Source organism: Heteronotia binoei, chromosome 2, assembly GCF_032191835.1.
Source record: "Heteronotia binoei isolate CCM8104 ecotype False Entrance Well chromosome 2, APGP_CSIRO_Hbin_v1, whole genome shotgun sequence".
In the NCBI taxonomy this organism is placed as follows: Eukaryota; Metazoa; Chordata; class Lepidosauria; order Squamata; family Gekkonidae; genus Heteronotia; species Heteronotia binoei.
In genome coordinates, this window is record NC_083224.1 from 161,676,684 (window position 1) to 161,704,092 (window position 27,409).

The window sequence follows — 27,409 nt, forward strand, 5'->3', positions numbered from 1 at the left end:
GCTCAGCTCTGATTGCCACAAGGAGCTCAGCCATTCTGCCTGCTCTCAGCCCCTCATCCAGTTGGTTTTAAACTGCCCAGCCTAAGCCCACTGTCTTCACTTCAGACTGGTATACTGAAGACTTCTCTTGAAGACCCCCTGGCTCCGACTAAAAATCCTGAGGTGATTTTCTGTTGAACAAACCTCAAAAGAATATTTTTCCATTGCTTGGGCAATGTTCCAGCCAATCGCTGCAAGCCTGTTTCTCAGCTACTCAGGCTAAGGGCCTGAGTCTATCACAGGGGGACTTTAACGTTTGCTGTGATTTACTCTCCCTTGCCTCATAGCTAATTTCTGAAATGGCGCCCTCCTTCTATAATACCTTGTTTCTTTCATATCCCAGTTCATCATATTTCGTTTCTTTTTTCATCAAGAGCAAAGAGATGTGCACAATGCACCAAATCAGTTTCTAATGATGCTCTTATTTTCAGAAGTGAGTACAACAACATAATTAACCCTCTGTTGCATTTTTAAAGACAATCACAGGTAAAATAGCTACTTTCAACAATGGTGTGAAGTTGATTGAAATGTTTAGTCTCACATTTTATTTATTCTGAAGTTATAATAGGTTATTTCTGGCGGTTTTTGCTACTGTATTCTTTGAAGCAAAAGCTGGGATTAGAATACCCTGTCAGAAATCAAAATAAAGAAAGAATAGTCAGTAATGGATCTAACCAAGTGTAGCACCTTCTGAGGTATGGTGAATACGAATGAACCTTACCTATCAGATAGGGTTGCCAACGATCAGTGGGAGAACAGGGGGTGGGGATATGGAGGGCAGCTATTGATGATGTGTGATGTCAGCCTTCTCTAGGAATTACAGCTATTGATGATGTGTGATGTCAGCCTTCTCTAGGAATTACAGTCAAGTGACTCTTTACAGTTAAGCATGTATGATCATAACTTAGAAGCCTGTTTATAATGCACAAAACTCCCACAACACATTCATATATTTTCTTAGCATGAAAAAAAATGACGTGATAAAACTGCCTTATATGGACCAGAAGCCTGCTGCCAAAGAATGAGCAGGCTGACTGGAAGGAACTTCTTTTTATTTATTTTCTCCCCAATGGAGACATAAAATGGTCTAAGACAGTGATCCCCAACCTTTTTGGCACTGGGGACCGGTTTTGTGGAAGACAATTTTTCCACAGACTGGGGTGAGGGGTGCGATGGTTTCAGGATGATACAATTGTACACTTTATTAGTTTGATGTAGTGCATGGACTCTTATTTGGGAGAACTGGGTCTGATTTCCCACTCCTCCACTTGCAGCTGCTGGAAAGGACTTGGGTTAGCCATAGCTCTCGCTATGAAAGGGCGGCTCCTTGAAAGGGCAGCTTCTGGGAGAGCTCTCTCAGCCCCACCCACCTCACAGAGTGTCTGTTGTAGGGGAGGAATATAAAGGAGATTGTAAGCCACTCTGAGACTCTGAGATTTGGAGTGGAGGGTGGGATATAAATCCAATGTCGTCTTCTTACATTGTAATCTATAATGAAATAATTATACAACTCATGGCCAGGTTGCTAACAGGCCATGGACCGGTACCGGTCCACAGCCCGGGGGTTGGGGACCCCTGGTCTAAGCATTGTTCTTGCTTCCTTCACTTTATCCTCACAACAGCCCAATGATGTAGGTTTGACTGAGAGTGAGAAAGTTACTGTCCCAAGGCCGCCTGGCAAGCTACTATGGTGGAGTGCAGATTTGAACCTTTCTCCCAGATCTTGATCCAAAACTCTAACCATTACACTACACATATTCACTTAGCTCTCAGTACTGCTTTAGGAATAAGAGTTCACAATGCTGCAAAATTATTACTTCTGTTCAGATCTTTAAGGCCAGATGCCCTAAGGATTTAAACCTGGCAATCATACAACCCCTCCCCCAGCTTTCTAGTCTATAGTCCCCAACCCCCATTTCCATAGGCCTCAATCCCTTCTGTGAGGTCTACCACAATCCTGCCTACATTTTCTGTTGTAAACTACTCAGAAACCACTAGGGGAGTACATTAGCAAAAATATTGTTTTAATTCCTTATCAGGAAGTCACAAAGGGTATGATTATCATTTTCATTAAATATCAGGAGTATAGTTACCATTCTTGAGAGTCATTCCAGAAATATTGAAACAATATTCCCAATATTTAATTAAAATATAACCATGAAAAAATATAGTCATGAAAAATGAGGGAGAAAGGGAGAGAACAGAAGGACCTCTGACCCACAGATGTTTGGTGGCACAACTATTCTTTAAACTTTAAGGAGCCATTATTTTCAGTGGGTCAGCCTGGTATTTGAACTCTGGAGGCCAGGTTGACCTTTATCCATTGAAAAGAATGACTCTTTAAACTTTAAAGGACAGATATGCTGCTGACAAATTGGGGAGTGATCCCTCCTCTGAAGTCAATGCTGTCTCCCTGGCAGGATTTAAAATACCAGTATTATCAGGAATGGTAATATTAGAACCAGAAAATAGGGGGAGGGAAGCAATATGACATAGAGTTGCCAACTCCAGATTTGGTGAGGTTTGGGGAAGGGAGGCAGCTTAGCATGGTAATGGTATACACTCTACCCACTAAAGCAGTCATTTTCTTCAAGGGAACTCTGTAGAATGAAGATGAGCTGTGATTTTGGGAGATCTGAAGGTCCCATCTGGAGGTCCATGACCCTGCGTTTCACAGATATGATCCAATACCTGAGATATTGCACATTTTATTGGGTCAACAATATCTCATTGCACACCCCTAGAAATCCATAGTTGGTGGCATCTATCTTTTCCTTGATGCATGTTAAGTACCTATGCTCGGCCTCTAAATGTGATTACCCATAGCTTTGGGCTTGGGTGTCACCCATATGATGATGACATCCATCTCTATACTGTATAGACTAAGTTCTCTCCATTTGTCTTGGTCCTGGATAAGTGCCTGGATACTGTGGTCAAGTAAGGAAGGGAGAAAAAAACCTAAAGCTCAATAAGAAAAGATGGATTTATGTTGGTTAGTGATGCTTTTAGAACAGGGGAAAGCAACCCCCTGCTTGCTGAACTGTGGCATGCCAAACTATTGTGCTCAACACTCCAAGCTGGTTCTCCACCAAGGGGGTGAGGGTGAGGCAAACCCATGAGGTACTGGCAGTACTGCAGGGGCTCAACTTGCTTTTGTTGTGTCTGTCCAAATATAGCCCTCATCTCTCCTTCTCCTCTGTTTTCCAGCACAGTCAATGCACGACAATGGTAAGGTAGTGGTAGGGTAGGGTAGCCAACAAATGGCTGCTTGAAGATCGTAACTGGTGCACAGGGACATCTGGAAGGAGACAATAAGATGCTGTTCAACATGGGGTTGTTTTGCTAACCCTAGATAGATGAGTAGATGGTGTAAAATGATCAGGGGTGCTCCTAGATGCTACTGTTCTATTAGAAAAATAATTTGCTGTAATTGCTAGGGGTACAATTAGATGTACTCAGCTGATAGATGCATCTGTAACCACAAGTTCAGTCTACTGACCTGTGGGCTATCCTTAAAAAAGATACAAAAACTTCAGTTAGTACAATCTGAATACACAGTACTGACCTTGGTGGACCAATGGTCTGATTCATTATGAGGCAGCTTCATGTGTCTTATTTCCCCTCATTGCGAACTCTTTCAGAGGCCTGTGCTCATGCAGAAAGGTCACATATAAATACAAATAATTGATTTAAAAAGCCACACAGTCTTTGGCCAGACTGTGTGGCCTCCTCGGTGATTAAAGCAAAAAAATGGGTGAAGTGGGGGTGGGATAAAATTGAAACCCAGTGTCAAAATAATTAACAGCCGTAGCGGCTGGGTTCTCCTGTCTGTCAAGGAAAGCCTGGCAGCCATCTGGCATATTAAAAAGGAAACAAAAGCATGGAACTTCAAATTGGCATACTTAAGAGCTAAAAGTTGCTCTTCCTCTTCTAAATTCTAGTTCTGTCTTTGGGTCATACTTAATTTATGGCTGGTTTTTCTACAACAAAAAGACAGCTGAGTGCTGTATAAAAGGAGGAAGCAGAAGCAAAAGCAATGATACAAGTCAATGATTGAGGGTGACAGGCCTATCTAAAATTTATGAGGTGATGTGAAGTGGAATAGTTCCTTGTTTAAAGATTCACCAAAATATCTCCCATTACCCATAGTCCTGGGAAATCTCAATTTAAACATGCAGATGCCTATCGAGGATTATCCATGGGATAAGAGTGTGTTCATCTGAAGTTGGATGCAAAGGACTTCAAGTGAAATTTCCATCTCTTTCCTTCTCTTGCTGCAGCTCCACTGCTTGCTCTCTGGAATGTTGCCCTTGAGGGCTAGAACACCACCAGGAACAGTACTGGATCTAGTGTGGGTGTCTGCAGTTAGAGGAAGTAATTTGAAATGATTGAACTCCCACCTTCATGGGTGAAGGCACATTTCCATTGTCAGAAAATGCTTTCCAATCCTTAATTTTTCAGAAAATGTACAAGTGATTTTTGTTTTATATTGTTTGTTTGAGAAATTATAAAAATTTTCAAACCTCCTAGTCACATTGGCTGTAGATCATAATTTTATGATAACAGTATGTATCAAAGTTCATCATGGACAAATTCATTACCCAATTATAGGTCATGCTCTACCAGTTAGACAGATAAGAATTAGCTGCAATATTTAACAAAAATCTTCATTTTCTGGAACATGCTAAACCTCTAAGTCCTAATCCTTTGCAGAAGGATATTCACTACTTTACAGGTCATACATTAGATCCAAGCATTGGCTTCCACTAATGGAGTGCAGTTTCATCAGCAGAACTGAATTTTCCTCTTCTCCCTCCCACTGCAGCTCATAGCTCCCCAGTAGCTGCTCACAGGCTCAAGACAAACATCATTTGAGAATTGAGGGTTTGCAATAAAAGGGGAATAAAAATTGAACCCCCTTGTGCTTGTGAAAATAGCATTGGGATTCAACCATCTAAGCATTAAATTATTGTTGTATTATTACTTATCTGGAGCTTTTCTAAAATGAACTATTCAATTCTACTTTCAAAGGAAACAGGTCACATTTGAATGACCACAAAGTAAGCTATTCCCATGTGTTAGCCAAATTTCTTATGGGATATCTTTGGGGAATTTATTTAGGTGGGCAAGGTGGCCAAAATATTCAGGAATGATAACCTGTGTATACAAGAGTCAGTTTTCCCAGGAGACCCTGAGCCAATGAAGAGATTTTGGATTTAATGCAGTTCTTTTTATTGGGGGAAAGTTCACTCATACAGTAAAGTTCACTCATACAGCATTCAACACACTCAATTCAGAACTAAGAAAAATAGTGAAGACAAATATAGATACATTTGCATTAGCAGGAATTTGCTGAGGGGTGATTCTTTATCTGCCCTGAAGATAAAGATCGGGGTTCAGCAGTGAAGTAAGGAGGGGTGGCAAGAGATGACCAGCATCACTTGCAATAAGGGACCCAAACTAATTAGATAAGGGGGTGGCTCTAACAGCAAATTAGGAGTACTGAAAGATGTGTGCTTGCCAGGCAGGATAGTCTGCCTTAAATAGCCAAATTCATAACCTGAGGCAGGGGTCTTAATGATGACTATTGACAGGCCAGATGGTTCCCAGGATGTTGAACAAAATATTCCCAAAGAGTGCTTCATCGCTCTCGGGGCAAGTCTTATGTAAAAACAAAGGAAAGGTATAGGGCAATTTAAAGCCTAATATTTGTTATAGTGGCACTAATGGAGGAGGCGAAATAGAGACGATGGGTGGCAGGATCTCCGTTGTTGAAGGGTGATCTTTCCAGCAATGGTCTATTGATTGGAGCAATTTCCTGGATAATTGACAATAATAGTCCATTGTACACTGTGGGCATTTCATCAGTCTTTTTGTTAGCAGAGTGGCTTCTGCATTTGCATCACAAAAGCTTGAGCAAAACTTCTGAGAGTATGGGCTGTCTCTGGGGCCTCTTCATACCTGCTTACAGCAGGCTGTGTTGACCTTTTTTACGAACATGGCTTCTCCTTGGTCTGTAGGCACCTGTATTGGTGGTGAGGCTAGTCTGCCTCTGCTCGTCTGGGCGTTTGCTCTCAACCAGGAGAGTGGATCAGGATTCTGAGGCTGCATGGGGGTGTAGTCAGGAATCACTTGCTGTAGTACAATCCAAGCAGGATTGGCCTAAGCCTGGCATGGCTTAATGTTGGAACAGTCAATCAGGGCTGGTTGCCCACACTTGGCATGGCACATGTGCCAATCAGGATATAATCCATAAGAGTCCATTGTAGGCATGGAGGGAGGAGTAGGCTGGGAAATACGATCTCTGGCTTACACATACCAGGGTAATTATAGGGTAATTGTCACAACATACAATATCTAACAATTCCCAAGAAAGCACAGTGTGGATTTCCAGTGCTACTCCAAAGGTTATTACTGGATCTGATGTTAAATTAGATCCAGCAAAGACAAATGTCAAGTTATAAATAATATGACTCAACTTAAATATAATTTTTAAAAATTTGCTTGCATAACAATTAACCACTTATAAATGGCACACAAGGGAAATAAACACATCAATCTTCTGTTTTACCTACATTCTAAATACATTCACACAATCTAGCTCATATGACTGAATTATTCACTGAGTCATCAGATAGAATATGGCAGTCCTTCTGTGCATGGAACTCCAGATGCACTGCAGAGCATCACTTCCAATTAATTCTTCCTTTCATAAACTACTTGCTGAATTTCCTATCTTATTGTTGAATCTATTAATGACCGACAGGCATTTAACCTTAGTGTCAGCAGGCATAAAGAACATGGGATGGCTATTAGCATTTGTCTCTGCATTGATCCAAAAGTTCAAAACGATGATTACCACAAGGTAAGAATTTTCTAATACAAACATCTCATTTTTATGTTCTTCTGTAAATAGTGTTCCTGTTAAAATTTTAAGGCAGAAATCTACTGTATAGCTCTTCAGTTAAAAAAAAAAAATGGCATCCTCATTTCAAAATTTTCAAGTATGTTCTTTAAGCTGAAAGCCAACTGTATCGCTCCATAATGTGACATCATCTCATCAGTTTGGAACCTGTTCCACTAGCAGAAGAAGGGTGGCCAGTTTTTGCCAGTCCCCCCTCCCACTGCAGACTCCCAATTCCCCCCTCATGTTGTTCCTGAGGGTCCCCTGTCCTTCAGAAACAGGATCTCAAAGATCATTCTGGACTATAGTAAGAAGAGACACTGCGAAATTCCCTAGTCCACAGATGGACATGCTTTCCATTAGGGGAGATTTATTGTGAGATCCAAGCCATTGTGTGTTGTCCTCACCATTGAAGGCCAGTTATGTGGAAAAGGGATGGAGAAATGAACAAAGTGGTGTGTCACAACATAGGGCAATTGCTCTTGTAATTTACAGGGAAGAACTGAAGAGCTGGAGTGCCAGTCTCAGCAGAAGTCCTGTGTCCCACATTGTATATATATCTCCTTTATTACTGCTATGGGGACAAATGAGTCAAGGAGTTAAGACACAGATGGGCTACTGCCTGGCATCATTTGTTCTTTGTTTTAATCTCTTGAAACAGACCATCTCTGATGTTGATGATCAGAGAACTGAGGTGTTACCAGCTGCTCCAGAACAGGGTGCTGCTCCAGAACAGGGCTTAAGCAGTCTTTTTGGTTCAAGTACTGAAACGAATTCACCATCTCACTAGGAAGGTGTTATTGTACCAGGAAAGAAAATGGAGAGAAGGGAGAGATGAAGGTTGCATTTGTTCAGAAACCTATGGAGTAGGATAAGCACCAGCAGCATGGTCATCATCTCAGGGATTTGCTGTGAACTTGGCTGGTAGCTGTGCAGGTCTGAGAGGCATGTTGCCTTTTCCTGCACCAGTGTCCTTAGGGGTTCTCTGCCTGCTTATGTAGTTTGATAGATGTCTGGCTCTAGGTACCAAGCAAAACACTCTTGTGTACTGCTATCAGCATGCATGCCATAGGTTGCCTACCCTGCTCCAGAAGATGAAGAATATATGCATTGGAAACTTCTAACACCTGGCTAAAAAGTGGTGTTGTGCACTCTTTTTGCATGTTTTGTGTCCTCCACTCTCCTGAAATTTTTCCTTATAGTCTTTTTGTTCTCCACCCCCTTGCAAGCATGCTCTACTTTTGATAAAACTGAAACTATACAAGTTAAATCTGGACCTTTAAAACATTCACCTTGTGGAAGACGATACCTTGCCTTCAGAATCTGTTTTTGTTGCGTCACTAGTGGAGAAACTTACATTTTCTGCTTGGCTGTCTCTAAATTAGCTATTAAATACTTACTAAAGAGGATCATAGTGGGGGATAATTAAAAGGTGGATGAGGACCACTGGCCCATATAATAAACATTTGGAACCAAATATTTTGTAATAGTTGGTAGCTGAAACATATTTGTGCAGGCTAACTTGAAAAGAGATGAGAATTCATTCCCCCTTTCCCCCCAGAGTGGTTAATAATAAGGGACCCTTCTGACATAACATTTAGGGCCTGAAAGCTGTTTTAGTGTGTTCCTCCCCTCCTACTTTGGATGGTAGCACTGGAAATACTATCTAGGAGGAGTCTAGAGGTAGCCCCTTTCCTTACCAGCCTCATTCCTTCCAAAACCAGAGTTACCCCAGCAGGGTAAATAGTTGCATCATGTGGCTCATATGTTCTGTTGTTCCTTTAGAGGTGTAGGAGGAGGACACTGCTCTCATGAGAAACTGTTAATTTCCAGCAACTATTTTTATTCACTCTAGCAAGTGAATAGTGTATGAGAACAGCAGTTCTTAGTTTCTGTTTAGATTTGTTTGCTCATTTTTGGTCCATTGTATTTTAATTGTTTTTAATGTTTGTATTGCTTACAGATTTTCTATTGTAGGCAGCCTTGGGGGACCATTTTTGAGTGAGCTGGCATTTGAATGGGGGCGGGAGGGGAGAACCAACCAAATAAATGTTCTGGAATTGAATAAAAGAGTGAAGGAACAGACAATTGTTCATACTATAGCCGAGGACCTGCCTACCTGAGGGACCGTCTTTCCCCATACGAACCCCAGAGAGCACTGAGGTCAGCAGGGAAGAACCAGCTGGCTATCCCTGGACCAAAGGAGGCAAAACTACAAAATACTCGCACATGGGCCTTCTCTATCGCAGCTCCATACCTATGGAACCAGCTCCTGGAAGAAGTGCGAGCCCTGCGGAGCCTTGACCAGTTCCGCAGGGCCTGCAAGACCACTCTTTTCAGGATGGCCTTTGCCGGTTGAGCAATTGATGCTAGGTGACTTCTACCACCATCATTTTTATGAACAGAATTAGCACCTGAAATGTTTTTGTTTTAAATTGGAATGTTTTAAGATTAATGTGATTTTAAACCCTTGTATAATTATATGGACATGTTGTTAGCCGCCCTGAGCCTGCTTCGGCGGGGAGGGTGGGGTATAAATAAAATTTATTATTATTATTATTATTATTATTAAAGAAAGTCAGTAATAAATCTTTCAAAGCCAATTTTTTGTGGCTTTTACTTCTTTATAGAAAATTACTTTTTAAAAACCCAGTATTTTACTGAATTTATAAGCAATGATTTAAAAAAAAAAATTGCATGTTTCCCTTTATTGCTTCTTGTTAAAAAACTAAAGGAGTAACTGACACCAGCCTCACTGACCACCATTATGCTTAATGCTAACCAGCATGGCCTGGTGCTTTAAAAATGCCTGAACCTCATCCCCTGCCCCCTTTTAAAAAAATAATCCAATCTGATGAAGAGTTCTGATGTACCTGAAAGTTTCCATATTGTTTTGTTTTGGCGGGTCTTCCTTGGAAGCTTTCTTTTCTTTGGGAATTTTACTTTTGGACCAGTATGGTTATCTGCAACATCTTTTGATATTTATAAGTGAATACTCTTTTGCCTTTCATCATAATGCTCACATCAAGAAAGGTGAAATAAACAAAAAAATTGTCTACACCTTGTGTTCATCATTTTTGTGGCAACTGTTGGCAATTGCAAGCTGAATGGTGCAAAAACCAGAACATTATATTGCACTTTAGAAATAGTTCTGTAACTTTAAGCACAGGAGGCTAAAAGCAAAGGTCTATTATGATCTCTTGCTCCAAGGCAGCAGCTTTAATTCCCTGATACAGTTCTTTATATCTTCAAGGGGCTGGGCAAACATTATCCCTTGTCTGCACAATTTCATCATAAATTCAACGAGATTCAGTTCAGAGTTACCTTCCGGGTTTTTGAGCCCTTTCCAATTTTCTGTCTTCATCTTGCAAGATCAAAGAAGAGCCATCAGCTTTTGAGTCTTGCCACTTAACAGCGCAAAGATGGTTTGTCTCATTATAGGTATCAAACTTTACTAGCAAGAGATTGCTGTGATTTAAAAAAAACCCCTTTGTTTAAAGAAATGAGAAGCTTCAGGGAAACAGTAATGACATGTAGTTTTTAGAGTGTTTAACTAACTAATTTAAATTCTATGATAGTGTGGGACATTACAGTCTGATTACTCTTCGATGATCGATCAAAATGAATGTGTGGGATCTGAGACTAAACCAGATGACATAGTGGAGAGCCATGATCAGGCTCTCCTTCCCCCCCCCAGATGTTAAAAACAGCCATAGAAGCATGTGGTGTTGGGGGGGGGGAGGGGGACACCAAGCTCATATTTGGACCAGATAGGATACAGGTGCCAATAAGGTACCTGTATATTTTATCCAACATACCAAAAGGAGATTTAAACTGGGAAAACAGCAAGGGACAAAGAGTTAAAAGTCCTAGAGGAATGACATGTTGACACCAGAATTGGCTGCCTGGAGAACAGACAAACAGTAGTACAGGTAATGAAGTAGAGACTAAGGATGGGCACAAACCAAGAAAATGGTGGTTCATGTAGGTTCATGGTTTGTTTGATGGCATGAGCCATGAACTTACTTACAGTACATGAACCAACATTTTCTTGAACCAGTTCATGGTTCATTTGCTTTGTTTGGTTCAGGAGGTGGCAGATCAGCCCCCTCATGAGTCAGAGATGCCAAACTCACAGGAAGTCTTCAGCAAGCTTTCCTCCACCAGTCTGGTGAAGTTTGGTGAAGATAGGATTTGGGATGTCCAAGTTATAGCCCTCCAAAACAAGTTCCCCCAGGAAAGCTCAGCTCTAGCTTCAGGCTTGGTCCCTGAAACCACAGCAAGTAACACCTTCCCAGCTGGGAGAAGTGTTTAAAAAATTGTCCCACAGAGTCCTTCGAAGCCTCCCCTAAATCAGCAATGCAGCAAACAATCCTTCTGCTCTCATGAGCTCTTCTCTTCGTGTTGCAAAGTGAAAGCAGTTGAGTCAGGATGTGGTATTATACTGGTTTATAATCTGCTCCTGTAGAGCAGAATGGGAGCTCTGTGGTTGGCTCCCAGAGCTGCCAATCAAACTATGGATAACTACTTTGAGTGTTTCTAGGGCTTTCCATGTCCACCCCCAGAGTTGCCTAGGAATTGATTGAATTGGTGATTTTGAACTTAGACATCTCAGATAGTAGGGTGATACTAACCACTATACATGGCTGACTCTCTATTCTTGCACTGTCTCATAGGAGTTATAGTAATTTTTCTGGGAAAAACTATATTTTGTAGAAAAACACATAGCCCTCAGTTTGTGTCAAGGTTTCTTCACAAGTTTTTATTTATTTATTTATTTATTTATTTATTTATTTTTGCATTTATATCCCACCCTCCCCGCCGAAGCAGGCTCAGGGAGGCTAACAACATCATTAAATATCCACAATAAAACCATAAAGCAATAAAAAGAATTACAGTAAGATCAATTAAAATTAACAATTACACTTTAAATATTGAACAGATTTTAAAAACAGTTTTGGTGCTAAGTTCCATTCCATGATGTTAAGCAGCTCTGTACTTTAGTTGAAGACCACTCGAAAAAGTGTTGTTTTACAAGCCTTGTGGAATTGGGCAAGGTTCCGCAAGGTTCTAACATCATCAGGGAGTTGGTTCCACCAGTGGGGGGCAGCAATAGAGAAGGCTCGTTCTCTGGTAGCCTTCAATCTTGCCTCCCTTGGCCTGGGGATTTCTAATAGGTGTTGTGATCCAGATCTCAGTACCCTCTGGGGAATATGTGGGGAGAGATGGTCCCTAAGGTAGATTGGACCTCGGCCATATAGGGCTTTAAAGGTAATAACCAGCACCTTGTACCTAATCCAGAATACTATTGGCAGCCAGTGCAGACTCCGCAGCCCCGGCTGCACATGATCCCGAATAGAGAGACCCAGTAACAGCCTGGCTGCAGCATTCTGCACCAGCTGCAGCTTCTGGATTCGAGACATGGGCAGCCCCATGTAGAGGGCATTACAGTAGTCTAGTCTCGAGGTGACTGTAGCATGAATCACTGTTGCTAAGTCGCTGTGCTCTAGGAAGAGTGCCAGCTGTCGTGCCTGCCTAAGATGGAAAAAGGCGGATCTTGCAGTGGCTGCTATCTGGGCCTCCATAGCCAATGTGGGCTCCAGTAGCACCCCCAAGCTTTTGACTTTAGGCTCCGATATCAGTGGTGCCCCATCAAAGGCTGGTAAAGGGATTTCCCTTCCCAGGCCACCATGACTCAGACAAAGGACTTCTGTTTTCATTGGGTTCAGCTTCAGACGACTCAGCCTGAGCCACCCCACCATGGCTTGTAACACCAGGGCCAGTTTTTCTGGGGCGGAGGCAGGATGGCCATCCATCAGCAGATAAAGCTGGGTGTCATCTGCATACTGATGGCAACCCAGCCCGAATCTTCTGACAATCTGGGCAAGGGGGCGCATGTAGATATTAAACAACATCAGGGAAAGCACCACCCCCTGAGGCACCCCACAATTAAGCAGATGCCTCTGGGACGACAATTCCCCGATCGCCACCCTTTGTCCCTGATCACAGAGAAAGGAGGAAAGCCATTGTAAAGCTAACCCCTGAATCCCCGCATTGGCGAGGTGGTGAACCAGCAACTGATGGTCGACCATGTTGAACGCCACTGACAGGTCCAACAACAACACCACTGGTGACCCACCTTGATCCAGTTGTCTTGACCAGCATATGAAGCAGTTTATGTACAAAAGCTCTCAATGCCCAGCCATTTCATGTTTTCCCCTGGGTGCTAGGGCACTGAGCACTGAACATGAGATTTCTATAATGAATGTCAATAAATTAAAAGTAGGTTTCAGCTTATAGATATGCACCTGAGCAACACCTGAACAAGACTGCTACAGCACAGACATTGTCTCCAGATTGTGATGCAATAATTCAGAGCATGAGGTATCAGTTATTAGAGACTGTTAAACAAAATATTGCAAGTGTGCTAATGTTTTAAGTATGTTTTATTTTAAGTATGTTTTATTTTAAGTGCCCTTTATATCCACCCTTTGTACTTGCCCTGAGCCTGTTCTACAGGAAGGGGGGGAGGCTAAAAATAGAAAGAAAGAAAGAAAGAAAGAAAGAAAGAAAGAAAGAAAGAAAGAAAGAAAGAAAGAAAGAAAGAAAGAAAGAAAGAAAGAAAGAAAAATATAAAGTTTATATCTCCATTACTTGGCATTCTGATGCACTTCTGGTGATGTCACGGATGGCTGGCATATGCAAATGAGCTATGCTAAGAATCTCCGGCACCTATTTTTCTACAAAATGACCCCTGGGGTTCCTTATTGGGATATTTGGTTAATATAGCAGAGTTTGCTCAGTCATAGAAGTATGATACTGAGTGCAGTAAACAAATCTTCCAAGAAGTATATTATAAAATATAAAAACTTACATTTATTCAAGTAGATTCAGTTCACATTCAGGTTGCAATCAAAAGGGGGAGAGAGAAGCCTAATCTAAAGAGTACTTTCCCTATCAAAAAATTCCCAGCTAATCTGGCATCATGTGTATGGGAGTATAAGGGTATTGTTTCTACAGGAGAACTCTGTAGAGATGTGTGACTCCATGAAAAGCCATGGGAAGAATAGGAAGAACAAAGAATATGCAGGGCAGGGGCTTAGAGGTCAGCTCCCAGGTTAAAACAATGAGAGACTCCCTATTCAAGGTGATAACACACTTAGAGTGATGTAGCACCCCCTAATGTTCAGACATGCTGAGCTACTCAATTCAACATTGTCAACTCTTGGTCGGGAAATTTCTAAAGATTGTGGGCAGAGCCTGGAGAGAGAGGAGTTTGGGAAGGAACTGTAATGCCAAGGGGGTAATAGTCCTTTTCTTCTAAGGAGTAACAGGCAATGGAAATACATATGTTGAAGGAAAATAGATTTTATTAAGTGGTTTAAATAGTCTAAGGAGCCCCTTAGTGCAGAGTGGTAAACTGCAGTACTGCAGTCCAAGCTCTGCTCACGACCTAAGTTTGATCCCAGCAGAAGCTGGGTTCAGGTAGCCAGCTCAAGGTTGACTCAGCCTTCCATCCTTCTGAGGTCGATAAAATGAGTACCCAGTTTGCTGGGTGGAAAGTGTAGATCTGGGGAAGGCAATGGCAAACCACCCCATAAAAAGTCTGCCATGAAAACGTACTGATGTGACATCACCCCATGGTTTGGTAATGATCCAGTGCTTGCACAGGGGACTACCATTACTACCTTAATCTACAGAGGAAAATCACATATGCAGAATAATTAATTCAATACAATGCAAATGCTTTCAGTTGGCAGGAATCCTGGAGAATGACAACAGATGGACTGTCTGGAACTGGCCAACTGCACAACTCTGATCTGTAGTTTCAGTCTGTGTCAAGTTCAACTCTAAGGGAAGGGGGAGATAAACAAACTACAACTCCCATGTGACTGTATGGATTGATCCAGATCTAGGGTTGCCAATCTCCAGGTGGGGACAGGGGATCCCCCGGTTTGGAGGCCCTCCCCCCCTGCTTCAGGATCATCAGAAAGCGGGGGAGGGACTGTCCGCTGGGCATTCCATTATTCCCTATGGAGAATGATTCCCATACGGTATAATGGAGAATTGATCTGGAAGTATCTGGGGCTCGGGGGGGGGGCTGGTTTTTGAGGTAGAGGCACCACATTTTCAGCATATCATTCAGAGCCTCTTCCCAAAATACCCTCCAAGTTCCAAAAGGATTGGACCAGAGGGTCCAATTCTATGAGCACCCAAAGAAGATGCCCCTATCCTTCATTATTTCCAACAGAGGGAAGGCATTTAAAAGATGTGCAGTCCCTTTAAATTTGATGGCCAGAACTCCCTTTGGCATTCAATTATGCTTGTCACAACTTTGCTACTGGCTCCACCCCCAATATCTCCTGGCTCCATCCCCAAAGTTCCCAGATATTTCTTGAATTGAATTTGTAGAGCTCAGCAGCCACCACAGAACAGAGGGTTATGCTGTTATAAGGCATACAGAGACACCAAAGGAGCCTAGAAACAAATGTAAAATGTTGTGAGCTTTCCTTTTTAACACCGTGCCTTATGAATTGGATGTGGCACCAGTGATGCCTACATGGGAGGAGGATATGAGCTGAACCTAAAGGTAGCTGGGTATCTCTGCTCCCATTCCCCTTTAATGCAGCACTTTTACTCTCTCCCTCAGAAATATACTACTGGATCTCTCCCTCCATCTCAACTGGTTCTCTCCCTCAATCTCTCCTTTGGCCATCTCAAGGTTTCACTGGCTGAATCCATGTATAGTTGGAAATTGGGGGCTATGATTGTTCTGTAGTAGTCATTCACAACTGGATTGGCTTATTCACAGTGGAAAATCCACTTGCAAATGATGGTTATAGCACATTTACATTGCAATAGCCAAAACCTGTGTGGATATATCCACTGTCCTTCTCCCATCGCTCTTTTGCCCTCTTTCCATCTGTGGGGCACTCCTCCCGATAGCCAGTCAAATGCAGGAGAAGCTGAACTGTGTACTTGGTAACTTACTTCAGTTGCTTCTGGTAGCTCTCAGCAATTGAGATGGAAACCTACTGCCATCTACATATTGCCATCTTCAATTCCGTTTCTTGGCACACAAAGTGCAAAGGAATGCTGGGAGGCAGCAGATAGATAAAACAATTCACTACTTATGAGTCAATGTAATCATAATGTTGTCCCTTCCAGACCAGAATATCATTTTGCTTTTTGACATTTGTAACATTTGAACATTGGATGCAAATCCTTCCAAGAAATCAACATATACATTTTACAGACAAAGGGCTTAAGCATAGAGACAGTGCCTTGTGCAAGATTACCTGGTCTGTCAAGGATCAGTACAGGATTTAAGCCTGGGAGCATACAGTCTCCATGGTTACACTCATCTTCAGAGCTCAAAAACAACCTCAGCTAATGACAAGCATTACTTGTTAGAGGAGGCTGCAGCTATGACAGTAATAAGATGAACAAAGGTTTGAGGCATTGCTGTTGAAGGGGGGAATGGCCATCGAATGTAGCCCATTTCATACACATGTGCAAACTGGGGAGACTTTTAAGGCCAATAAAGAGAAAAAAGTAGATCGACATTTGTAGGATGCCCTTAGCCATTTTCAGACTTCACGTCCACATGTACCTAAAGTCAGGCAGTCATATATACTGAGTACAATTTTCCTAATATATGAGGTCGCTGTGTTATCTGAATAGGGGAATGCACTACAGCTTTCTGTACTGTTGATGGTTTGCAAACTGGAGCTGTGTGTTCATACAGAATAGATACATTGTCCCTGTTCAGATAACAGGGAGGGGTAGCAATGCCATCTCCCTTCCGATGTGTACACCCACTGTCACATACCATTGAGTGGCAGTGGGGGACAGGAGTGTGGAGGTGAAAGGCCAACCTAATCATTAAGCATATAAACACAATAAGCCTGAAAAGCAGACTAGCATATTTCCTGTGGTCTCTATCCTGCTCTGAAGTAGACCTTTGGAAGGATATGTGCTTTGAGTTTCAAGCATGTATAAACTATCCATGGCAACACTGGTTGGGAAGAGAGGGCTAGACAAGGAGCCCTACTATTCTCCGCTACCAGGTAACATACCTGAGCATGCACACAAAAGAGAGATAATAAGGAAGAAGGGCCCACTTGCATCCTTCGCTTATGCAAAGCTGTGATCATAGTGCTTTGGCATTTTTAAAGATCTGATTAATGGCATATTCAGTAGCTTTTCCACAAATAATGGACTAGCATAATCCATGGCATAAAGATAAAAAGTTCAGCATCCAAACTGGGGTTCAGCAGCTTACGCCTAATATGTAAGAAGGCATCTGCTACAAGGATTTCTTGTTAGTGGTGAGACAACAGCAGGCAAGACACTTGATTAATGTATATATTGATATGGGGCATATTTAGTTCATATGAACTCTAGGAACTCAGTTAACTTCCCTCAATTAGAAAAGATTCTCTTACACATTTATCTCCACTTTTGACATATCTATTGACATATGTCCTATTAGACATATCATATCTATTATTCCCCCTTAATTGAATCCATACAGCTGTTGACCCTGTACACTTGGCTTCTTGTTCCTGTTTGGTCTCAAAATAACATCATCATGTTATATGCTAATTTGCTTCTCAAGCCTGTCTATAAGTTTGAATAGTTTTCTTCCATTTCATTTTAACTGAAGAAGAGTGCTTGTACATAAAAGCTCATACCTTGATAAAACTGTGTTGGTCTTAAAGGTGCCACTAGACTCTACCTTTACTTTAGGAACAGCTGTAATGCGGTTTTTATAAAGTTCATAATATGTTTTCCCCAACTCTTGTTGTGTACATTCTGTGGCTAAGAGACCCCAAATTTCAATTATATACGGACATTGTAATCATCCATTTGGTTGCCAGGGTGCCTGGAGTTACGACTTACACACATCTGCTGTAAGACGTGGGTTTTATCTACCATTCCATAAGAGACTTATGCGGGTACTAACAGCCTCAGCGTGCAACAGCACTCTATATCTCCGGAAGAGAGCTAGCCAGAAGTACAAATGGGTTTCCAGCCGCTCTGTGCGTGCACCATCTCAGCCGTTGCAGTGGAAGAAGTTGAGCCGCCAGGAACTGTCTGGGCAAGTGGTTTTCAGCATCGATCATGAAAGCCATGTTGGTAGGCTAACGCCATCAGCAACCATCTTCCTGCAGTGCCATACTCCATGACAGCGAAGCGAGAGGCTCACGTACTCACCAGCTGTTACATATGCATAAGGCAATCAAGCTTATCTTAAGTGTGGATCCTGCCAGACGGCCTAAGCTTTTGTCCAACGGAACCCAAGATAAAGAATGGTGCCAGTAAAGAAGAGGAAGAACAGCTTCACCTAGAGCCAGAGTTCTTTTGTATAGACCGGGTGTCATCTTAGGTAGCAATTTGGCCCTCTATTGTCACTTTAAGATGAGTTTGATAGCTTGTTAATCACTTCCACCCCAATACCCTCACCCATTCTTTGCCCTAATGGTCACCCTGGAGCCTCCCCCTTTTTCCCATTGTTACCTGGAAGCCCAATCAGTTAACCCGGGCCAGGTCCGCTCATTGGTCAGGTATGGGCATCAAATCAGGTGCCCTAAATAAACTGGCCATTGGCCACTGCACAAGTCCAGCTCTTATGGTCACTGTGGAGCCTCCCCTTTTTCTGAGGTCATGTACCAGCTGACCACCTGTCATCCGCTCCTGCACCTCCTTCCCCCTAAGGGCTCAAGGAAGTCCTTATAACCTCTTACCCAACTCCCCACACATGTGCATCTCACAGTACCACATACCCCACTGTTAGATACGCCCCTGATACCTGATCAGTTGAGGGTCCATCTCCCATCTCCTTTTTCGTCGCCATTGGAGTCTTCTTCGAAGACTACGATAGGTAATTATTACTCTGTTTGTCATTCCTTGTGTTTACCCTTGTCTATTTCTATCTTATTTTTATTAGGACTGTATGTGCATTGTGTGACTTTATACTCTTGTATGTTTGTCTTTATTTCATAATAAACCTTTTTATATTATATTATATTGTCTCGTTATTGGGTAACTTCCAAAGCAGACACCTTCTGTATACATAGGTTTTTGATCTCGCTAAAAGGCAGATTGCCCTCCACTCTAAATTCCCCCAAATCCTATTTTTAGGGCAGTTTGCTTAACAATTCTCTGTATATAAGTAAGACTATATATTGTGAAAGTGTATCTACTATTCAAAGGCCTACCCCCCATCACCTCTCCTGCCCCATTTGCCACAAGCAGAGTGTTCTTCCTTCTTGTGCTTGATGCCTCCACCTCTGAAACTCCAGGTGGATGCCCTGGCTTACATTGTGGCTGTTGTCTTATGCTACTGAACTCCACTGAGCAGGGCTGGCCCTGCCACTAGGCAAACTAGGCAATTGCCTAGAGGGCTGACCTTCTGGGGGCACCAAATTGGGCACCCTCATGTGTCTCAGTGATGTTATCAGTGCCCGGGGGGGGGGGGGCACCAGACATTAGCCTTGCTTAGGGTGCCAGACAGTTTAGAGCTGGCCCTGCCACTGAGGACACTGTTACTAATAGGAGTGTGAATTCTGGAGTTTCCAAGCTGAAAAATATAAATGAAAAATGCCATTTCTGATCAGTACTGTAATCTTCTGGGATTCTAAGGCATTCTCTCCTCCCTGAAAAATCTGTGTAAGTTTTTTTTTTCTTGTGCAGGTGCTTACCATCAACAGCAGCATGTGTCTTGTTTTCCTTCAAATTCCTGGGTAGTCTTTAGTGAATAGATAGCACTAGCTCCCCTGCGATTTTGGTTTAAAAATGGCCACTCCAGTCTCCAGTCTATTATAATAATAATATAGGCAATAATACAGAACTACTGTTCTCCTTCCCTCCTATGTTTCCTACTTTGTGAAGGAAAACAAATAACATATCACAGCAGGAAAGGATAGCAAATACAGAGTTTTCGATGGAAAGATAATTTTTAAAAAAATTGTCAGACAGCCACTGTAAAGTAGGCAAATGAAATGAATGCACACAACTTCTTGTTGTTCTTGTTTGAGGATGGCCAGAAACATCAGCCCCCCCCAATAGGAATCAGGAGAGAAGTACATCTGCACCAAAAGGCATCTACTGGCCTTTGTTCAGCCTCCTTGAAACTTGGGGATTAGATTACAGGGAGGACTATTTTATGTGCAAATTTGGTCCCATTATCTTTAAGAACACTGCCCCAGGCCCTTGAATAAGCACAATGAAAATAATGGTCTGAAGAAACTGGAACCCCCAAACCATTCAGATTTGAATTGGTAATGCCCTACCTAAAAATCAACAGTCACAGTAACTCACCCCCATGCCTCTGACTCCTAGATCTGAAATTATAACTACATTTACCTTGGAGCACATCCCTACTGACTAAGGTTGGACAAAAAAAAAATCTGGATTTTTTGCATTCAGATATATTGGACCCCAAAAGTTGCAAGACTCCTGAAAAAACAAACAAACAAACAACCCAAATTCCTATACCAGAATGGTATCTGGATTTAGATAGGTAGGTAGGTAGGTAGGTAGGTAGGTAGATAGATAGATAGATAGATAGATAGATAGATAGATAGATAGATAGATAGATAGATAGATAGATAGATAGATAGATAATTTTATTTATATCCCGCCCTCCCCGCCGGAGCAGGCTCAGGGCGGCTAACAACATCATTCAAATTTCCATTATACAAAAGACAAAGTTACATTTAACATTAAACATTAACATTAAAATTCTGATAAGTTTAAAATTAATTAATTAAATTGATAAAAGTGCTAATGCTATTTGTTCTTTGTGATGGCGGTAATCATTAGCAATTTCTTTCTACGTCAGCGAAAGCCAGTCGGAAGAGGAAGGTCTTGCAGGCCCTGCGGAATTGTTCAAGGTCCTGCAGGGCCCGCATTTCCTTTGGAAGTTGGTTCCATAGGTTCGGGGCTACAGAGAAGAAGGCCCCTCTCTTGGTCCGGGGGTGGTCAACAAGTTTTTTCCAGCTGACCTCAGTGCTCTCTGGGGTTCATATGGGGAGAGACGGTCCCTAAGGTAGACAGGTCCTCGACCATATAGGGCTTTAAAGGTAATGACCAGCACTTTGTAACGAACCCGGTATATAACTGGCAGCCAGTGCAGCTCGCGCAGTCCAGGCTGTATGTGCTCCCATTTAGGGAGCCCCAGCAACAGTCTGGCCGCTGCGTTTTGCACCAGCTGCAGCTTCCGGGTTCGGTACAGAGGCAGCCCCATGTAGAGGGCATTACAGTAATCCAGTCTCGAGGTGACCGTTGCGTGAAGTACCGTTGCCAGATCTTGGCACTCTAGGAAGGGAGCCAACTGCCTTGCCCGCCTCAGATGGAAAAAGGCTGACTTGGCAGTGGCTGCAATCTGGGCCTCCATTGATAATGAAGGCTCCAGTAAAACTCCCAGACTCCTAACCCGGTGCGCCGCTTTCAGCGGCGCCCCGTCGAAGACCGGAAGAGGTATTTCCCCTTCCCGGGCGCCCCGACCCAGACAAAGGACTTCTGTCTTTGCTGGATTCAGTTTCAGCCCGCTCCCCTTCAACCACATTGCCATATCCTGCAAGGCCCGGTCTAAATTTTCAGGGACGCAGTCAGGCCGGCCGTCCATCAGCAGGTAGAGTTGGGTGTCATCTGCATATTGATAGCACCCAAGTCCATATCTCCTGGCAATCTGGGCAAGAGGGCGCATATAGATATTAAATAACATTGGTGAGAGAACTGCCCCTTGAGGCACTCCACAATCCAGTGTGCGCCTCCAGGACCGCTCGCCACCAATTGCCACCCTTTGTCCCCGATCTTCGAGGAAGGAGGAGAGCCATTGTAAGGCAGACCCCCTCACCCCTATATTGGCGAGGCGGCGGGTCAGTAGCCGATGGTCGACCATGTCGAACGCGGCCGACAGATCTAACAACATCAGCACCGCCACACCGCCCCGATCCAGGTGCCGTTGGAGATCATCTACCAGGGCGACCAGTACTGTCTCCGTCCCATAACCCGGGCGAAAGCTGGACTGGCAAGGGTCTAGGATGGAAGCGTCATCCAGAAAGCTCTGCAACTGCAATGCCACTGCCCTCTCTATTATTTTACCTAAAAACGGTAAATTAGAGACCGGTCGGTAGTTTGCCAATTCGGCCGGGTCTGCTGTACTTTTTTTCAAGAGGGGTCGGACCAAAGCCTCTTTCAGGGATGATGGAAAGCGCCCCTCCGAGAGGGATCTATTTATGATGTCCCGTAGAGGACATTCAAGCTCCCTCAGGCAGGATTTAATTAGCCAGGAGGGGCATGGGTCCAAATCGCAAGTTGTAGGGCGTGCAGAGGAGAGAATTCCGTCAACTTCCTCCAGGCTGAGCGGGTCGAAATGATCCAGAGTTAAATCAGAAGACAGGCATGGGGCCTGTCTGCAAAAAATTTCGCAAAAGCCTCACAGCCTATTTCTAATTCTTTAACGTTTGGTCTGCCCTGGGGCAGTGTAGTTAAATGTCCAATTATTTTAAACAATTGTGCTGGGTGCGAATTTGCAGACGCAATCTTGGCCGCGAAGTACTTCTTCTTCGCGGCCTTGACTGCCATCTCATACGACCTCATAAACGTTCTATAGGATGTTCTCGCCGCTTCGCCACGAGTGCGCCGCCACTGCCTCTCTAGTCGTCGGAGTCCTTGTTTCAACCGGCGTAGCTCCAGGGTATACCAGGGAGCCAGCCTTGAACGAGGGCGCAGAGGACGTCGGGATGCGATCTCGTTGATTGCCCCAGATAGCTGGTCTTGCAAGGCATCAACCAGGGCATCAAGGGAATCGCAAGGGGGCCAAGGATCCCGAAGAGCCCTTTGGAACCGTTCCGGGTCCATCAGGCTCCGCGGGCGAGCCAAAATAGGCTCTCCGCCCTTACAGGGTTGTGGTAGCGTCTCCATACGAGCCTTGAGGGCTAAGTGATCCGACCATGGTATCGCCTCCGTTGCGATTTCGTTCACTTTAATCCCGGCCGCAAAGATCAGATCTAATGTGTGCCCAGCCTGATTTGTCTCTATCCCAAATCCTGGGGGGTTTTTTTTGCAGCTCTATTATACCCTATGGGACCAGGGGTCTACTTCTGTGGGCCTCCAAAGAAGGTACCCCCATTCTCCATTGTTTCCAGTGGTAAAAAAGCAAAAAAACCCCTTTATGTCAAACCAGAGAGGCTCTTCAGTAAAAACTGAAGGTGGGAGGGGGATTTAATTTGAAGCCCTGCAGAACCAGTGCCACAGTGGCAATACCAGTTCAACAGATCCAAGCAAAGAGGGGGTGCAAGCACAGCACAGACAATGCATGTGAAGAGTGCCTAGAAGAACCAGTGTATTTACAGAGTGCCCAAAGAAGGTGTCTTCATCCTACATTGTGGAGCTGACATTGCCACAGTTGCATTGATTCCTCCGGGTACTCTGTGCTTGCATTGATTCTTCTCGGCACTCTGTACATTGAACATATGAAGCTGCCTTATACTGAATCAGACCCTCAGTCCATCAAAGTCAGTATTGTCTGCTCAGAGGACCCCGGGACTTTTGGGGAAATCAATGCCCTACACTAAGGTTGCTTGCAGCTAGCAAAGTGGACCCTGGAACTTTTGGGGAAATTAATGCCCTACACTAAGGTCGCTTGTGGTAGCACAGCGGACCCCGGGACTTTTGGGGGAATCAATGCCTTACACTAAGGTCGCTTGTGGTAGTACAGCGGACCCCGGGACTTTTGGGGGAATCAATGCCCTACGCTAAGGTCCCTTGCGGTAGCACAGCGGACCCCGGTACTTTTGGGGGAATCAATGCCCTACACTAAGGTCGCTTGCGGTAGCACAGCAGACCCCGGGACTTTTGGGGGAATATGCCTAGTAAAAGCTGATCAGTTTAGCTTGCCCAGCCCTAGGTCTTTTTCTTGGTGCCCAGAAAAAGCTGATCCGTTTAACTTGCCCAGCTCCGGGACTTTTTCTTGGTAGGTGACTAGTAGAAGCTGATCCGTTTAGCTTGCCCAGCGCTAGGACTTTTTCAGTGTGTGGATGCGTGTGTAATGTGCATGTGAGTGTGTATAAGAAACATGGTGCTCAAAGTGAAAGAGAAAAATGGGGGAAGGGGGCCCTATCCGTTCTTAAACAATCCTGACCTATCTTCACGTTCCCTCCCCAGACAGATGCGTTCAAAAAGGCCTCGGGAAGTGTCCTGACTTCATGTGATTCTCTCCTTACGTTCCAGGCAGGCTCAGTCCCTGTACAGGTGGTATCTGGCCTCCTGGGTGCAGCTAGAGAATCAGCACTGAATGATAGAGCAGGAGCAGCCCAACCCACAATATAGAAATGCTCTCTAGAGCCGTTCACACAAGTCAAAAATCACTCATTCATTCACACAACGGCCTATCTAGCAAGATTTTCTGGATGGTGTATTCCCATGTCTGGCTGTCTGAAGACACGTGTGTCAACTCGCATGTGTTCATACAGTCAGGATTTTGCCCAATGCTTTCTCCACCAATATCTGTAAGCCAAAATGCCCTCAAAACGAGGTTGGGGAATTGACAGGTGGGCACCTGGCTTAAAAAGGATCTAGAATCTATGTATACAGAATACACGTCCAGAAATTATTTCTGAAATTTGCCAAGGACACTAATTAAGTAAAAACAATTAGAAATTTATTGTAGAAAAATATAGAACACACATACAAGACAATGAATACATACAACACACATACAGTCGTAATAAAAATAGAGAGAAATGCAGAGATAACACAAGGGATTGACAAATAGGGTGATAATTACCGATCATAGTCTTCAAGGAAGGCTCCAATGGCGATGAACGAGGACTAGGGAGAAGGGACCCTCAATTGGCCAAGAATCGGGGATGTATCTAGACAGTGGAACTGGGGTACTGCTAGATGCACACCTGTGGGGAGCTGGGTCACAGGTTATAAGGACTACCTTGAGCCCTTAGGGAATGGGAGGTACAGGGGCGGACCTCAGAAAAAGGGGAGGCTCCACAATGACCATAAGGGCTGGACTTATGCGGTAGCCAATAGCCAGTTTATTGGGGACACCTGATTGGATGCCTATACCTGGCCAATGAGCTGCCTTGGCCTTGGTTACCTGATTGGACTTCCAGGTAACAATGGGCCAAAGTGGGAGGCTCCAGAATGACCATTAAGGGAAATAATGGGGAAAATGATTGGAGTGGGGGTGATTGAAACTGTCAAACTTATCTAAAAAGGTGACAATAGATGGCCAAATTGCTACCTAAGGTAACACCCGGTCTAGACAAAAACACTTGGCTCTAGTTGAAGATGTTCTTCCTCCTCTTCAGTCTTCTATTGGCACCATTCTTTGTCTTGAGTTTCTTTGGACAAAGGCTTAGGCAGTCTGGCAGGATCCACGCCTAAGATAAGCTTGATGGCTTTATGCATAGGTGACATCTGTTGAGTACGTGAGCCTCCCACTTCACAGTTATGGAGTCTGGCACTGCAGGAAGATAGCTGCTGGTGGTGTTAGCCTCCCAAGATGGATTCTCTGGTCAAGGCTGGAAACCGCTTGCCTGGACAGTTCCTGGCGGTGCAACTTCTTCCGCTACAACGGCCGAGATGGGGATCGCACGAAGCGACTGGAAACCATCTGTTCTCCTGGTTAGCACTCCTCAGGAGACACGGAGTGCTGCTGCAACGTTGTGGCTGTTAGTACTCATAAGTCCCTTCCAGTTTGGTAGACAAAACTCATGTTCTTCTGGCAGATGTGTGTGAGTTGAGTCTCCAGGCATCCTGGCAAACAAATGGGTGACTACGATGTTCTGGAATTAGGGGTATTTTTCTCACAGTGGTGGCAAGAACTCCCTTTGGAGTTCAATCATGCTTGTCCCACTCTTGCTCCTGGCTCTACCCCCAAAGTCTCCTGGCTCCATCCCCAAAGTCCCCAGATTTTTCTTGAGTCGGACTTGGCAACCCTGCAATAGCATGACTCGTTTGCACAACATAGTTGCATGTGCCACACACCCCTGAAATCACCAGAAGGTGTACTAAATTATATCAGCTCAGCATCTACCATAAAATGCTTCTTGAATTATAATTGACATAATAAAACCTTACTCCCATCATACTTTTTTAAAATTACTTTTTCCTATGTGGCCACGGTGGCATAAGGAAGATTTCCACCTGTCTGCTTTATATGTTTTGGTCATTTCCCCATTTTTTGTGAAAAAAATATTAGAAAGTTTGTCAAATCTTAGAGTTCAGCGAAATTCTCACAGGGGGTTTGAACAATGGAGTCCAGAAGCAAGTTTTTTTTTTTTGAGGGGGGGTGGTGATAAGAAAGAAAGAGCACAATCAAATTTAGAGGTTCCAGAGCTCTGTTCCTGTGAGCTCCTGCCCAAAATGAGGTCAGGTTTCATATCATCCTTTCTTGAGAGCATCTGCCTGAAACTAGCTCATTAGTCTCTCAGTCAATATTTTCCAAGGTCTCAGACCTTTCACATAACTTGCAACCTGATCCTTTTAACTGCAGATGCCAGAGATGGAAACTGGGACCTTCTTTATGTGAAACAGATGCTCTGAGCCATGGTCCCCTCTCTAAAGGCAGTCTGTCCAAGTATTTCTAATGTCAAACCCCACACTGATAGGAAATTATGGAAAAGGCTTCATTTTCTTATTCCTTTGTTCCTTTTCTCACTGCAAGCAGCAGCAATCTTCCAGTGATCTAAAGTGGCAGTAGTTAGGGGCTTGGAGACTTCCCATCCATCCATTTTGTCATAAAAAGGCTAAATCAGAGCCTCATTGAACATTATTTACTTGCTCTTCCCACTCAGCTCTGTGATAATTAGTGAGGGAGTTCTCATCCCTTGTCAAGCCTATCAGTGCCCATTATCTGGTAGTCAAAAAATGATAGTGCTCTTGGCATCATTAGGTTACTCAGTGCAGGATATAATTTATGTCAGTTGTAGAAGCCCTTACTCCAAGAGACCTTTTCGAAGCAAGGAGAGGAAAAATTGTGTTCAGTGGCAAACATAGCCCAAATGAAGCGCTATTGGGTGGATGATGCTGTATTTCCTAAACTGCTCAGCACATTCTGCTCCAAATCTATCAAAATTATATGTCTTTTGCCTTTGTTTTTTAAAGGAATGTAATAGGTAGCATGTTAACAAAGATTGCTTTGTTATGTCATTCTGCCCAGTGTTTGACACAGTGACAGGCAGTCTTAAGAAGAGTTTATATGATATCCGGACCGGCAGATGTTAGAAAATGCAAAATATACTAATTGGAGAATTTTAGAACTTCTACCAAAATAGCTATGCATTGGGTTTGTTTTTAGGGCTGAATCCAAAGTTCACAGATAATTTTTTGCATTATATGAAAACCCTCTCACCTATTTTGTCCTTTCTGTAGGGACCCTTAAGAGCCTGCTGGCCTGACTTACGTCCTTCTTGCTGGTTACAATCGGGGGAGAAG